The sequence below is a fragment of the Chionomys nivalis genome, chromosome X (genome assembly GCF_950005125.1).
Source record: "Chionomys nivalis chromosome X, mChiNiv1.1, whole genome shotgun sequence".
NCBI lineage: Eukaryota > Metazoa > Chordata > Mammalia > Rodentia > Cricetidae > Chionomys > Chionomys nivalis.
In genome coordinates this window covers 47063819-47080272 of record NC_080112.1, presented here as the reverse complement: position 1 = coordinate 47080272, position 16454 = coordinate 47063819, and the positions used below count along the sequence as shown (strand labels likewise).

At 36.1% G+C, this 16454-nt stretch overlaps 1 protein-coding gene across 3 annotated transcripts in view; it reads left to right on the top strand.

The window, feature by feature from the left end:
- The window catches only part of Prrg1 (proline rich and Gla domain 1), a 131175-nt gene that overhangs the window by 31965 nt on the left and 82756 nt on the right, over window positions 1-16454 (top strand). The window contains exon 1 of one of the 3 annotated variants that reach the window (XM_057760507.1): window positions 7674-7724. The exons of the other annotated variants lie outside the window; for them this stretch is intronic. The gene's annotated coding sequence lies outside the window, so the exon portion shown is untranslated. Of the gene's footprint in view, window positions 1-7673; window positions 7725-16454 lie in introns of those variants that run through there. 3 annotated transcript variants of the gene reach the window in all.

Here is a 16454-nt window from a genome sequence, read left to right as displayed (position 1 = left end):
ATTATTTCCAGTCTTCTACTCCTCCTAGGTGAGTCTGCTTCTTTTTTTTTCTAGAGCTTTCAAGTGGGCTGTTAAGACTCCAATGTGTGCTTTCTCTATTTTCTTTAAGTGGGCAGTTAGTGCTATGAACTTTCCTCTTAGCACTGCTTTCATAGTGTCCCATAGGTTTGAGTATGTTGACTCTTTGTTTTCATTGAATCCAAGAAAGACTTTAATCTCTTTCTTTATTTCTTCCTTGATCCAGGTGTGGTTCAGTAGTTGACTGTCCAGTTTCCATGAGTTCGTAGGCTTTCTGGGGGTAGCATTATTGTTGAATTCTTACTTTAATCCATGGTAATCTGATAAGACACAGGTGGTTACTAATATTTTTTTGTAACTGTGTAAGTTTGCTTTGTAACCGAGTATGTGGTCAATTTTCGAGAAGGTTCCATGGGCTGCAGAGAAGAAGGTGTCTTCTTTCCTATCTGGGTGGAATGTTCTGTAGATGTCTGTTAAGTACATTTGATTCATTACCTCCCTTAATCCTCTTATTTCTCTGCTAGGTTTCTGTCTGATTGAATAGTCCATTGGTGAGAGAGGAGTGTTGAAATCTCCTACTATTAGTGTGTGTGGTTTGATGACTGCCTTGAGTTTTAGTAATGTTTCTTTTACATAAGTGGGTGCTTTTATATTAGGGACATAGATATTCAGGATTGAGACTTCATCCTGATGAATTGTTCCTGTTATGAGTAGAAAATGTCCCTCTCCATCTCTTCTGATTGATTTTAGTTTGAAGTCAACTTTGTTAGAAATTAGTATGGCCATACCTGTTTGTTTCTTAGGTCCATTTGCTTGATAAACCTTTTCCCAGCCCTTTACTCTGAGTAGATGTCTGTCTTTGTGGTTGAGGTGTGTTTCTTGTAAACAGCAGAATGTTGGATCCTGTTTTCGTATCCAATCTCTTAGCCTGTGCCTCTTTATAGGTGAGTTGAGTCCATTGATATTAAGTGATATTAATGACCAGTGGTTGTTAACTCTGGTCACTTTTTCTTTCTTTCTTTTTTTTTGGTAGTAGAGTTTGTGTGTTTCCCTTCTTCGAGTTGTGCTAGTGAAGGGTCATTAGATGTCTGAGTTATTGTGGGCATTGTTGGGCTCCTTGATTTGTGATTTTCCTTCAATTACTTTCTGTAAGGCTGGATTTGTGGCTACGTATTGTTTAAATTTGTTTTTATGCTGGAAAATATTGTTTTCTCCATTGATAGTGAATGAAAGCTTTGCTGGGTATAGTAATCTGGGCTTGCATCCACGGTCTCTTAGTTTCTGCAGTACATCTATCCAGAACCTTCTGGCTTTCATGGTTTCCATAGAGAAGTCAGGTGTAAGTCTGATAGGTTTACCTTTATAAGTAACTTGGCCTTTTTCCTTTGCAGATCTTAATATTCTTTCTTTATTCTGTATGTTTTGTGTTTTGATTATTATATGGCAAGGAGATGGTTTTTTTTTTTTTTTTTTTTTTGATCCAGTCTATTCGGTGTTCTGTATGCTTCTTGGACCTTCAAAGGAATATCTTTCTTAAGGTTGGGAAGTTTTTCTTCTGTAATTTTATTAAATATATTTTCTGGACTATTGGGCTGTACTTCTCCTTCTTCTATCCCTATTATTCTTAGGTTTGGTCTTTTTATTGTGTCCCAGATTTCCTGAATGTTTTGTGATGAGAATTTGTTGGTTTTGCTGTTTTCTTTGATCAGTGTGTTTATTTTCTCTATGGTATCTTCAGTGTCTGAGATTCTTTCTTCTCTCTCTTGTAATCTGTTGGTAGTACTTGTCTCTGTAGTTCCTGTTCGTTTACCCAGATTTTCCATCTCCATCCTTCCCTCGGTTTGTGTTTTCTTCATTACTTCCATTTCATTCTTCAAGTCTTGAACTGTTTCCCTTACCTGTTTGATTGCTTTTTCTTGTTTCTCTTGGTTTTCTTGGGTATCTTTGAGAGATTTATTCATTTCCTTTACCTTTTTGTTTGTAATCTCTAATTGTTTATGGCCGTTTTTTACCTCCTTTTTAAGGTCCTCTATTATTTTCATATAATTCACTTTTGAGTCGAATTCTTCTAATTCTTCTGGAGTAGGGTGTACAATTCTTCTGATTTTGGGATTCCTGGATTCTGGTGATGTCATGTTGCCTTTCAGGTTGTTGGAGGAATTCTTGCATTGGCGCCTGCCCATCTCTTCCTTCAAATGGAGCCAGGAGAGGCCTGGTGTCTTGGTCCAGTCTTTGCTGTGACTGACTCTCAGGGTGTATCTCCTCAGTGTAGGAGCAGGAACTGTTCCCTTCGAGATTGAACTCCTCAGCACCGAAACATGGACACCTGGTAGACCAATGACCCGTGGACAAAAGGGCGAATGTGGTGGGTAGGGTGGGGTCCAGTAGAACACAGGAGACCCTCAGCGCAAGTTGAAGGTGCCCATGCTCCCTTTCTGGGTTCCTTGAGGCCTGCCTGTGAGGCAGGCACTCACCGCTCTGGGTGGGTAGCCTTAGTGTAGGAGCTGGAAAATTGTTCTTGAGCAAAGGACCTAGCAAACAGTAGGGGAGGCTTGGGGGGGGGGCTGGGTCGTGTGGAAGAAAAAGGGCTCTGCAGCAGGAGCTGGGGGGGGGGGTTGTGCTGTCTTCCGGGACAGTCCGCCAGTTAAATCAATTAAAGTTACAAAAACAAACAACCCTTGAGAATCAAAATGTTTAGCTGTTAACTAAAAGTTTGTAGGTTTGAGTCCTACCAATCTAGGATAGCACACACTCACCCGTCCAGATGGAACTCCTCAGCACCTAAACAGGGACACCTGGTAGCCCAATGAGCCGGGGACAAAAGGCTAAACTTTATATTCTATTATATTATTTCACCTACATCATCTTTAAATTTTCATAAAACTAGGTCCACTTAAAGTGAATTTGATACTGAAATACTAAGTTTTGTGTACAGTGTTTCCTTTTGCATTTGGTGATAATCTATGGTACCAAATTAGGTGAGATCAAAAGTATATAATTGGCTGGGCGATGGTGGCGCACGCCTTTAATCCCAGCACTTGGGAGGCAGAGGCAGGCGGATCTCTGTGAGTTCGAGACCAGCCTGGTCTATAGAGCTAGTTCCAGGACAGGCTCCAAAGCCACAGAAAAACCCTGTCTCGAAAAAAAAAAAAAAAAGAAAGTATATAATTGGACTTATAGTTTGAGAGTTATAGCAACAACTAGTCATGTGTATAAAATAACTCCTACAGTGAACACTTGAAGTGTGTGCATGAAATTACTTCATGAGTCTGCCTTTTCAAGCTTCCCTGAGTTTCATTTCATTTAGCCAGGAAACCTTTCTATGAAAGAGCAATCAGTGTCCTATAAATATTTCACAGCTGACTATGAAACAGAACACACTGACCTGGTAGGCGTTGCCTCATTTGGTGTCAATTACCTTGTACTTACAATTTATGATCTAACTCTGCCACTGTCATATTATGTTCATTACTCATTAGTCCTAAAATTGGTGCAGTTAATTTACCAATAAATGAAGAGCTAGTAGTCTTCTGTTTAATTATCCCAGAACTGTATATGTGCTTGCTTCAAAGATAGCTGGATCTATACCTGGTGGTCTCATTTATTCGTCCCAAGGAAGTAGCGAAAAATGAGAATTAACATTGTTACTTTAAAATACTGATACTACTACTACTACTACTATTTCAATGTCTCAGTATAGTTTCAATATGATCTCATTCCTTGCTGACCAAGAATTATGTTGACCAGACCAGCCTGGAACTCATAGAGATCTGCCTGCTTCTGCCTCACAAATACTGGGATTAAAGGTGTGCACCACTGTGCCTAATCTGCTCCTTATTTATTTATTTATTTGTTTGTTTGTTTGTTTGTTTGTTTGTTTATTGTAGAGGAGGTTCTTTAAAACATTAATTATCATTTTATGTGTATGAGTGTTTTGCCTGTACATGTCTTTGTACCATATGTGTACCTGGTGTCCAAGGAGACTATAAGAGTGTGTCAGATCTCCTAGAAGTAGAGTTACAGACAGTATTAAGTCATGTGGATACTGGAAATTGAATCTAGATCCTTTGTAAGAGTTGCCAGTGCTGATAACTGCTGAGCCATCTCTCCAGCCTTCTGCTACATTATTGTTAACAGCAAACAATAGATCAGTCACTAATGGCAGCTGTTTGAAATGATTAGATTTAGCCAACTTTATTTTCAGATAGGAAAATATTTAGGACATGGTTAAACTATTGTATGTGGATATATACTATAGCCATTAACAGTTGTTAAATTTTATAGGAACGTTCTTAAAGTGAGTGTTTCTAAAAAGTAGATCATATAATATCATATAAGCTCAGCTTATTAAAATATATTAGTATATTTTAAGTATAGTGATAAACATGAGTCTGTAACACCGAACAATACATTTGTGATTCTTGTCTCCATTAAACATTATAAGACTTTAAGATATTACATCTCCCCTTAGAGATGGTGATTCTTAGTTAAATATGATTAAGCTTATTTTCTAGTTGGTAGAATTTTCTTTGACCTTCAATTCATAATTCTGCTTTTTCTTTCCTGAGACTTTATAACTTCCCAGTTCAATTAGATTGAAAATAGTTTAAAAACAAAAGATAATTCAAACCTAGCACTATGCATCATCGTTAGATTTTTTTTGTCTTTGTGGTTAGTGTCACAATAATGATTTAATCTTCAAGGAATCCATCATGGATTTCTTTGGGCTGCTTTTGCAGGACAAGTTATTAGTTTGCAGAAGAAATAGCACTTCAGTGTTTGTAAAAGTTGGTTTTATAAACAGTCCTACACTTGGTGCTTTATGGGTTGTAATTCTTATTGTTTGTGGGATATTATTAGTTTGTAGGAAGTAAATCTTTAAAAGAAAAAACCTTTACACTATTAAATATATTTGAGGTGCTAGAGCCTGTGCATGTTAGGGGAACACTCTACAGTGAGCTATAGTTTCAACCCTCGAATTATTTTTTTCTGTGTGTGCTGGATTACTAACCCCACAGAAACAATTATTGAAGGAGGGGCTGGAGAGATGGCTCAGAGGTTAAGAGCATTGCCTGCTCTTCCAAAGGTCCTGAGTTCAATTTCCAGCAACCACATAGTGGCTTACAACCATCTGTAATGGGGTCTGGTGCCCTCTTCTGGCCTGCAGGCATACACACAGACAGAATATTGTATACATAATAAATAAATAAATATTTAAAAAAAACAATTATTGAAGGAATTATAAATATTCTTTATTTAAGAATTTCATCATTCAGAGTAATTATTCTCTGAAGATATATTGATTTTTTTTAAATTTTATGTGTGTAACTGCACATGTATACATATGAATGTGTATCATGTGCATGCCTGGTTACCACACAAGCCAGATTTCATGGAACTGGAATTATAGGTAACTATGAGACATCTAATATGGGTGCTAGGAACCTGGCAGGACACCAGATGCTCTTAACTGCTGAGCCATCTTGGAAGCTCCATATTTATTCTTGGGAATTGAGGTTAAGGTTTTAATTCTGTATGTCTGGAAATTGAAGTTTGGTTCTCTCAATAACTTTAATGTAATATCCCTATGTGTTTTCATTACCGTTGCTTAATTTGTTAGATAATGATATAATAGCAATATATAACATAGAAAGTACTCTTTCCTTTTAAGGCAGCAAATTTTTTTCATATGCTATCTACAGTGATTATTCAATATTCAATGTCTGTTTTGGTGACATATTTTCACAATAGGATACTGCCGGAATGTTAATTGTGACAATCAATTTCTCCTGGTTTAATTGCTTTTATCGCACTCTTGTTATATATGATCTATTTTGTTTTAAAAGTACAGTATCTGAATCTCTTATAAGACCATATTTAAAACATACACTTTTTGTTTTTCAAAAAAATTCCAGGCTTAAAATTCTGTGCTGTAATGTGCCCTGAAATGAAAGCCACATTATTTATTTTTCTACTTTTTCACTCACATGTGGTATCCATTAGGCATTGATTTTGTCCAGTAATATTAACTTTATTTTACCTATTTTTCTGCTATTGTAATAGTCTTATTAAAATTTAATAAGTAAACTAAAATAAGCAGCTAATGTCATCGTACATTCTGGTAACTCATAAAAGAAGGAAAAAAATAAGAAGAAAAGTAAAACCTAATGTTAGCTTAAGAGGTTAAAAAAAGGTTAATATATTCTTGCAGACTAATTCCATAATATCTATAAAGGATGATGTTTTTTTTTCCTCGAGAGATGTATACCCTTTGCTGGTAATATACATTTCTGTTTGTGGAAAATTGAATGTTTTATCCTAAGAGTACTGAATCACCCTGAATTATGCACTATTATAAAACAGGACTAAAGACCATCTGTAACCTCTTTTTTTTTTCTTTTCAGAAAAGCCTTTCTGGACTTTGACTATGTTAGACATGTTGATCTATTTTCTGATTGTGGTTTGCTTCCCATCCACTTTTAGATGAAGATCTTAACTCACATGCTTTGTTTTCATAATATCCCCCACTTCCCTTGTTCTTGCTTTATAGGTTCCTTTACTTTACTGCTTCACTTGTTTTCATTCTCAATCTTTATAATTTTGAAGAAATAGCTACTTATGTTTCCACTTTTCCTTTAAAAATTTTTATTATTTTTGTGCACATGGTATTTGTGTATGAGCACATGTGCATATGGAGTTCGGAGGATAGCTTTGTAAAATCGGTTCTCTTCTCCTTTTCCATGGGTTCTGAGTATTGGCCAGGCTTCAGTGGTAAGCACATTTACCCATTAAGCTATCTCATGAGCCCTCTTTTTTCTTAATGACTGTTCTACTCCTCAATCCTTTGTTTTCAAAATACCATGTAGAATGTGTATAAATTATTAGTCTTTGCTTATCTTAAAAGTATACGCACCAGTCTGGATTCATGTCTCAATTTTGTAACTCCAGAATTTGAGAGTTTGAAATAGAATGACCAGGAGTAGAAGGGTAATCCTGTTTACATAGCATGTTTGGGACAGCCTAGCATAATGAGACTGTGTCTCAAAAAAACAATGAAACAAGGCTAGTGAAATGTTGGGGGCTAAAGTTATTTGCCATGCAGGCCCAGTGACCCCACTTTGTTCATTGGGATCTATATAAAGTGGAAGTTGAGCTCTGCCTCTACAATGTTTTTCCTCTGTCCTCTAAACATGTGCCAGGCACAGATGGCCACAAATACATGCCATGTGGGCATGAGCATGTTTATTCATATAGAAATAATAAATAAACCTAAAACACTAACAAAAAGTATATACATCAGTGGATATGACATGTAACAAATAGTGCACAAAAGATCTCCAAAAGATCCAGTTAACATGCAAGAATGTTGTTCAAGAGCCGGGCGGTGGTGGCGCACGCCTTTAATCCCAGCACTCGGGAGGCAGAGTCAGGCGGATCTCTGTGAGTTCGAGGCCAGCCTGGTCTACAAAGGGAGTTCCAGGACAGGCTCCAAAGCTACAGAGAAACCCTGTCTCAAAAAAAAAAAAAAAAAAAAAAAAAAAAAAAAAAAAAAGAATGTTGTTCAAATTTCTCAATTGTTAAGAAAAGCACAATGTAATACTACTTCCTTCTATCAGATTACTGAAAAAATGTCTTCAAGAGTTTAGAACAACTGAAGCCTGATGTACAACCACATAAGAAAATGGTTTCATACAAATGAGTAAAAGGTAAATGTTTATGTTTATGATATTATGCTTTTCTGTTTGTGTTACCAGTCAGCTGGCTGTGATTTTTATGACCAACTAGATAAAAATTTGAGTAGATGAAGAGACACTTTTTTGTTGTTTGTAGTAGTGAACCCTTAAGTGCTAGTGCTGTGGGTGAACTAGCAGACCCAGAAGTGTACATTCACAGCCCGAGAGTCAGAGACTTATTCTTACATGTTTTAGAAATAAGAAACATACAGTTAAGTACCAGTCACCCTGGCACTCTGCAGATGTTCTAACCCTTGACTTCCAGCTATAGTGAGTTTCAGCATAACTCAGTATCTGCTAGTTAGTCCTAAGCTCTTGAGTGCGTGCTGGGATCATCAGCCCCTACAGTGGCTCTTGAGTCTAGAGTTTGAGAAGCCTTAAGCCTTGCAGTAACTAATGTTATAGCTGTTAGGCCTACTATGTTGACTCTTGACTCTTGATAATAGCTAATTTTACAGCTCTCAGGCTTAGAGTGTTACTGTGCTTGGTCCTAAAGGGGCCTTTCAAATTCATGTTTCCTTTTTTTACTTTATAAATATTAGATTTATTTATTTTATTTTATTTGTCTGAATGTTTTGCCTTGCATGTATGTGGAAAATGAACCTGGGCCCTCTGCAAGAACAATCAACACTCTTAACCACAGAACAGCCATACCATTGCCACTTATAATTATTCAAAGAAAACATTAAAACTATTACTGTAAATAGAGTTAGTATGGTAGTATGAATGTAATTGACCCCTATAAGCCTATATGGAGTGGCACTATTTGGAGATGTGTCTTTGTTGGAATAGGTGCTACTGTGTTGGGGAAAGTGTGTCACTGTGCTGTTGGGCTTTTTTTTTTTTTTTTTTTTTGGTTTTTCGAGACAGGGTTTCTCTGTAGCTTTGGAGCCTGTCCTGGAACTCCCTTTGTAGACCAGGCTGGTCTTGAACTCACAGAGATCCGCCTGCCTCTGCCTCCCAAGTGCTGGGATTAAAGGCGTGCGCCACCACCGCCCGGCTGCTGTTGGGCTTTGATGTCTGTTTTGCTCAAGCTTTGCTCAGTGGGACACTCAGACCACTTCCTATTGTTAATAGTATTTAGCAATGTTTAACAGTGCTTAACTCCTACACTAGGGTCCCACAAAGAGTTGGGTCTCTCTCACCTATATGATATGTATGCTACATCTAAAACTATTACATAAAAGAATAATATGTGCTGCATTATCTATGTTATGGTGTACAATAAATTATACTTAGCAGCTTCAGTTAGCAAATATGTTTTTCTGAGAATCATCAGTTTAGGAGTAGTATAACTCTGTGGTTTTAGTATAGTATTTTACTTTCATATGACTATCAAGATATTGGCCAGACTATAGATATTTGAAGGCTTGAAAGGGTTTGAGAATCTGCTTTAAAGTTTGTAGACTCACATGTAAATTGGTACCATGCTTATTATTTGAAGATAAAATTGGAAACATTTTGCTTGTATATATCTACTTATGAAATTGTCATAATTAAGCTATTACACTCCTCTACCTGCCTTAAAAGGAGCTTCCTTCTGTTTCCTTGTAACTTCTTGTTCATTTTTTTGGTAACTTCTTTAATTGTTCATTTTTTGGAGACATAAACTTCTAATGTAGCCCATTACTGGACTTGAAATGGTTTTGTTTCTTCAGCTTCCTTAGTGTTCAGATTAATGGCATGTACTACCTTACCTGACCTTATTATCTGTGAGTAAATTACCCCCTCCACATATATATGTACATATACACACACATATATATACATATATGTATATATATGATTTTGTACATGTATCATATTTCTCTATATATAGAGAGTATCTTGAAGATCAACACTTATATCACAGATAGCTCTATTGAAATTTTTGTTTCACCTGTAAAGTTCCTCTAAATTCTAACATATTTATGGTGTCATTGATATCATTGACCAGTGCTATATTTTTCGTTTTTGTTATTTTTTATTTTTTAAAGATTTTTTTCTTATTTTTCTGTCACATACGATATATATTACATTACTGCAGTTTCTCTTCCTTCCACTCCTCCCAGCCCAGTCCTCCCCCCACTACCTCAGCCTCATCCCAGTTCCACTCCTCCTCAGTTTTCATTAAAAAACAGGTCTCTCAGAGATATCAAGTGAACATTGTATATTTTTTATCCTACTGGGTTACCTTGAACCATGTTATAATTAGAATTCTGTCATTTCACATACTATTACAATCTTGAGAAAGTCATGTAACCATTATATGCCCAATTTCTTATCTATAAAATGGGAATAATGTTGGTACTATGTTTAAGTCATAAGATTACACAAATAAAGTGCATTTAATGATTTGGTAACAGTATGTTGTCTTATCTGCTTCTATTTTCATGGGTTTTTATGTTGAAATTTTCTTTTCAGTTTCTCCTGATAGTACTAAAACTACAGTTTACAGGGCCTTGCATTTAAATATACCAGAACATACCTACCAGAATTGACCTCTTCCTTTTTAGTCTTACTTCAATACCATCCTACTATTAGCATATTGCTGAAAAGGAAGAGAGGAGTATTAGGGAGATAGACCTTTGGGTCATTCCACATGCTTGAAGATATCAGAAATAAGATGCTTTAAAAGAAATCTAAGACCTTACAAATCAAGATGTCTAAATGTGGATTTCATATCTACGTCAAAATTTTCTATTGACAATTACCTGGTACTGGTTTACAAACTTGAGAGATACATCTGTGTAGTTGAGAAGTCAAAGATGAAGACACCATTAATTTCAGTGTCTCTGAAGACTCATTCTCTTGAGATGACACTTTGCTACATGTTCATATGGTGAATGGGGCTAGTGATACCTTCATGTTTCTTTTCTAAGGATCTTAATCCTGTTCATGAGGATAGAGATAGACTAGAACATCATATGATTTTATGGGAATACCAATATTCAAACCATAACATAGCACAAGTTAAGCAGTAGTACATATGAATCAGTAGTGCAAACGAACACATTGGAGAATACATGTTCCAAGGTGACAACAAAATATTCTGCAAAAGAAGCTACAACCAAAAGTTTATATATATTTTGATACCATTTATGTAAGGAACATAAGCACTTAAAAATCATTTACAATAAAAAGGAACCAGGCCAGTGGTTATGAGTACCTGAAAGTACTTTCCTCATACCTCCTCCAAAAGGTGCCCTTGCTACTACAAAAAACAGTGCTGTCATCACTCCCAGAGTGTCTAGGGAATGCCCTGTCACTTTTATTTTGGGGGGGAGGGACTTATGGTCCAATGTATCTTTCTTCCATAATTGTTTTTTCTTTAATATCTACCACTATTTCCCATAATTTAAAGTATTATATATTTTACTTATTTAAATAAATGTATAGAAATAATTTTGGGCCATAAGGAATTGAGGAAAACCAAATTTACTTGTATAGTAGAGAAATATTTGTAGTAGTATTTCAGATTGTGGTAAAATAGCTTTTTACTTGTTTTGAGATATTTAAATTTGTGAAATTGAAAAGATAGGACAAGACTGAATATTAACATTTATATTTTGTTGGGATGTAAGTGTTAGTTAAAGTATTACTGTGACTAAAGTAACTTTCTGTTAGGAAATATAGTTGATATCATTAAGTGATTTATCGGCATCTAGATTGTTTGATATAGTATGCAAAGATTTCTTCTTATTAACTAATATGTTTCAACTTGATTTAGATGGTTATGTCATTATTTTTAATATTTATCATATACTTGAAACTTAGGAACCATTGTCATGTAAAATTAATTATCTCTCACTTAAAAGATATTGGAGAATTTTTAACTTGTTATTGATGTTTCTGTATCTTTATGTTCTAATAATACTTACACTGAGTAACCTTATACTTCTTTGGACTTGTTTTTGAATTTTCTGAATTAACCAGAGCTTAGCAAATAATAGCCTAGTGCCTAATTCTGTATAGTTAGGAGCCAGGAATTATTATTATTATTATTATTATTTTTTTTGGTTTTTCGAGACAGGGTTTCTCTGTGGTTTTGGAGCCTGTCCTGGAACTAGCTCTTGTAGACCAGGCTGGTCTCGAACTCACAGAGATCCACTTGCCTCTGCCTCCCAAGTGCAGGAATTATTTTTAAATGATTAAAGAATATTTAAAAATTTGTGACACTTGATAATTATATAAAATTCAAGTTTTAATGTCCTTGCATTATAAAATGCAAACTTTTGGAATTTTTATTTATCTGTCTGTATGTGGGTGTTGGGGAGGATACATACTGAAGTGCATATGTGGATGTTGGAGGACAACTTGCAGGGATATGTTCTCTTTTTAACCATATGGGTCCCAGGGAGTGTGGACTTGAGTTTTCAGGCTTGGTGACAAGTTTCTTAACCCACTGAACATTTTCACTGGCCCTATTAAACTATAACTACATACAAATCACTTCTTTGCCTGTTTTGTGACTATAACAGAAGAATTAGTCATTAACTGAGACCTTTGAAATGTAAATATTTACTCTTGAATATGCTATAGAAAAAGTCTACTGCCCACTGGCATATGTGTATACCAACTGCTAAGCTGTAAGGCAACTAGTAAAAAACAAGTATTGGAAGATCAGAAGTGGGTCTGGCATGATGGTATACTTCTGTAATTCTAGCACTTGGAAAGTTGAGGCAAGAGGATCATGAGTTCTATATCAGCCTTGGCTTTATAGTAAGACCCTGTCTCAAACGAACAAACAAACATACAAATAGCAACAATAAAAGTAACAGAAATGCTTATCTTACACAAGTACTATTTTAATAATTCTGTTCTTCCCTCCATAATTGTTTTTCTTTAATATCTACCACTATTTCTCATAATTTAAAGTATTATATATTTTACTTATTTAAATAATCTGGCATAGAAATAATTTTGTTTTCCCCTCTAGATTGTAACTTTCATAAGGTCATAGATTTTTGTCTGTATTGTGTACTGTTGCACTCCCAGGGACCTAGGCCTGTTAAAAGACACAGGCTATATATCTGAGTAGACTGTTGAATTGAAAAGGCAACTGTGCTGATTTTGCTGCACATTACTGTACCCTAATCTGAGGGAAAATGGAAAACAAGAGAAAGTACTCTTTGTTTAATTGTATAACTTAGCAAGTATTGTGCTACAGATTCTACAGGGCATCTCAAAATTCAGCAGTATTTGGTAAGATTTTGTTTCTTCTTTCTAGTGAGTAATTGCATACATTTATATATATATATATATATATGAATTACTTACTATGTATTAAATATGAAGTATTTATAGTGTTATGGTATTTTAATGTTATAGTTTATGATTTTTAAAAGTTAATAATGCATAGTTTCACTAAAGACATAGTATTCACTTATGCATATATCTGAATCTCAATCTCTTATATCAGTTATTGCTTTTATGCATTATAAACAATAAAGCTGGTGAAATGAATAGGAAGCAGCTGAAGGTTAGTGGAATTTACAAGAATTTATTAAGCTCTCTGGGAGTAGGTTGTTTGATGGTTGCAAAGAAATTGCTTAATGGTTTTCTCTGCAGTTAGAATAAATATCCCAATGCTGTACTAACTCAACTCATAAAGTGTTGTATAATTTGATCACTTATTTTTATCTTTAACCTTCTCTCATTTACCATGCTAAATCTGTAATAGACTTTGAGATTTTTCTTTAATTAAGTTCCTTTATTTACACCTTAAAATAAAATGAACACAAAAAAAGCAAGTCAATGTAATGAACACACACATACACACATCTCCATAAAGTCTAAGCTTTACTCCTCAGTGAACATATCTGTTTTATTTACCACTAAATCTCTAATGTTCAGGAAAATTGCTGACTTATGATATTAAGTAAACATTTGGTTTTCGTTTTTTGAGACAGGATCTCATGCAATCCAGGTTGATCTTGAATATGCTTTGTAGACAAGGATGACCCTGAACATCTGATTCTTTTGCCTGCACAGGCTAGTGCTGAAATTATAGGTATACACCACCATGACAAATTTTACATGGGACTGGGAATCACACCCAGGGCCATGTCATGTTGGCAGTCACTCTACCAGGCAAGCAACAGCTCTAGCCTTAAAGTAAATAGCTTTTTAATGATTAAATATTTGACTGAAAGAATACCAGATTTGGTGTCAGAAATTCTATATCAATATCTTTTTTTTTAATTTTTTTAATTAATTAATTAATTAATTTATTAAAGATTTCTGCCTCTTCCCCGCCACCACCTCCCATTACCCCCCTCCCCCAATCAAGTCTTCCTCCCTCCTCAGCCCAAATAGCAATCAGGTTTCCCTTCCCTGAGGGAGGTCCAAGGACCACCCACCTCCATCCAGGTCTATTAAGGTGAGCATCCAAACTACCTAGGCTCCCACAAAGCCATCACGTGCAATAGGATCAAAAACACATTGCCATTGTTCTTGAGTTCTCAGTAGTCCTCATTGTCTGCTATGTTCAGCGAGTCGGGTTTTGTCCCATGGTTTTTCAGACCCCGGCCAGCTGGCCTTGGTGAGTTCCCGATAGAACATCCCCATTGCCTCAGTGTGTGGGTGCACCCCTTGCGGTCCTGAGTTCCTTGCTCATGCTCTCTCTCGTTCTGCTCCTCCTTTGGATCGTGAGACTTCATTCCAGTGCTCCAATGTTGGTCTCTGTCTCTGTCTTTTTTCATCACCTGATGAAGGTTAATATTCAGGAGGATGCTTATATGTTTTTCTTTGGGTTCACCTTCTTATTTAGCTTCTCTAGAATCATGAATTATAGTCTCAATGTCCTTTATTTATGGCTAGAAACCAAATATGAGTGAGTACATCTCATGTTCCTCTTTTTGGGTCTGGCTTAACTCACTCAGGATAGTGTTTTCAATTTCCGTCCATTTGTATGCAAAATTCAAGAAGTCATTGTTTTTTACTGCTGAGTAGTACTCTAATATGTACATATTCCATACTTTCTTCATCCATTCTTCCATTGAAGGGCATCTAGGTTGTTTCCAGATTCTGGCTATTACAAACAGTGCTGCTATGAACATAGTTGAGCATATACTTTTGTTGTATGTTAGGGCATCGCTTGGGTATATTCCCAATAGTGGTATTGCTGGGTCGAGAGGTAGGTTGAACCCGACTTTCCTGAGAAACCGCCACACTGCTTTCCAAAGTGGTTGCACAAGTTTGCATTCTCAGCAATGGATGAGTGTGCCCCTTTCTCCACAACCTCTCCAGCAGAGGCTATCATTGGTGTTTTTGATTTTAGCCATTCTGACAGGTGTAAGATGGTATCTTAATGTTGTCTTGATGTGCATTTCCCTGATTGCTAAGGAAGTTGAGCACGATCTTAAGTGTCTTTTGGCCATTTGAACTTCTTCTGTTGAAAAGTCTCTGTTCAGCTCAGTGCCCCATTTTATAATTGGATTGATTAACCTTTTACGGTCTAATTTCTTGAGTTCTTTATATATTTTGGATATCAGACCTTTGTCAGTTGCGGGGTTGGTGAAGATCTTCTCCCAGTCAGTGGGTTGCCTTTCTGTCTTAGTGACAGTGTCCTTTGCTTTACAGAAGCTTCTCAGTCCCAGGAGGTCCCATTTATTCAATGATGTCCTTAATGTCTGTGCTGCTGGGGTTATACATAAGAAGTGTTCTCCTGTGCCCATGTGTTGTAGAGTACTTCCCACTTTCTCTTCTGTCAGGTTCAGTGTGCTTGGACTGATATTGAGGTCTTTAATCCATTTGGACTTGAGTTTTGTGCATGGTGATAGAAATGGATCTATTTTCATTCTTCTACAGATTGACATCCAGTTTTGCCAGCACAATTTGTTGAAGATGCTCTCTTTTTTCCATTGTATACTTTTAGCTCCTTTATCGAAAATCAGGTGTTCATAGGTTTGTGGGCTAAAGTCGGGGTCTTCTATTCGATTCCATTGGTCGACTTCTCTGTTTTTATGCCAGTACCAAGCCGTTTTCAATACTGTAGCTCTGTAATAGAGTTTGAAGTCAGGGATGGTAATGCCTCCAGACGATCCTTTATTGTATAAGATTGTTTTGGCTATCCTGGGTTTTTTGTTTTTCCATATAAAGTTGATTATTGTCTTCTCCAGATCTGTGAAGAATTTTGATGGGATTTTGATGGGGATTGCATTGAATCTATAGATTGCTTTTGGTAGAATTGCCATTTTTACTATGTTGATCCTCCCAATCCAAGAGCAAGGGAGATCCTTCCATTTTCTGGTGTCCTCTTCAATTTCTTTCTTCAAAGACTTAAAGTTCTTGCCAAATAGATCTTTCACTTCCTTGGTCAGAGTTACTCCAAGATATTTTATGCTATTTGTGGCTATCGTGAAAGGTGATGTTTCTCTGATTTCCCTCTCTGCTTCCTTATCCTTAGTGTATAGGAAGGCAACTGATTTTTTGGAGTTGATTTTGTAACCTGCCATATTACCAAAGGTGTTTATCAGCTGTAGGAGTTCTTTGGTAGAATTTTTGGGGTCGCTCATGTATACTATCATATCATCTGCAAATAATGAAAGCTTAACTTCTTCCTTTCCAATATGGATCCCCTTGATCCCCTTATGTTGTCTTATTGCTATTGCTAGAACTTCAAGCACTATATTGAAGAGGTATGGAGAGAGTGGACATCCTTGTCCTGTTCCTGATTTTAGTGGGATGGCTTTGAGTTTTTCTCCGTTCAATTTGATGTTA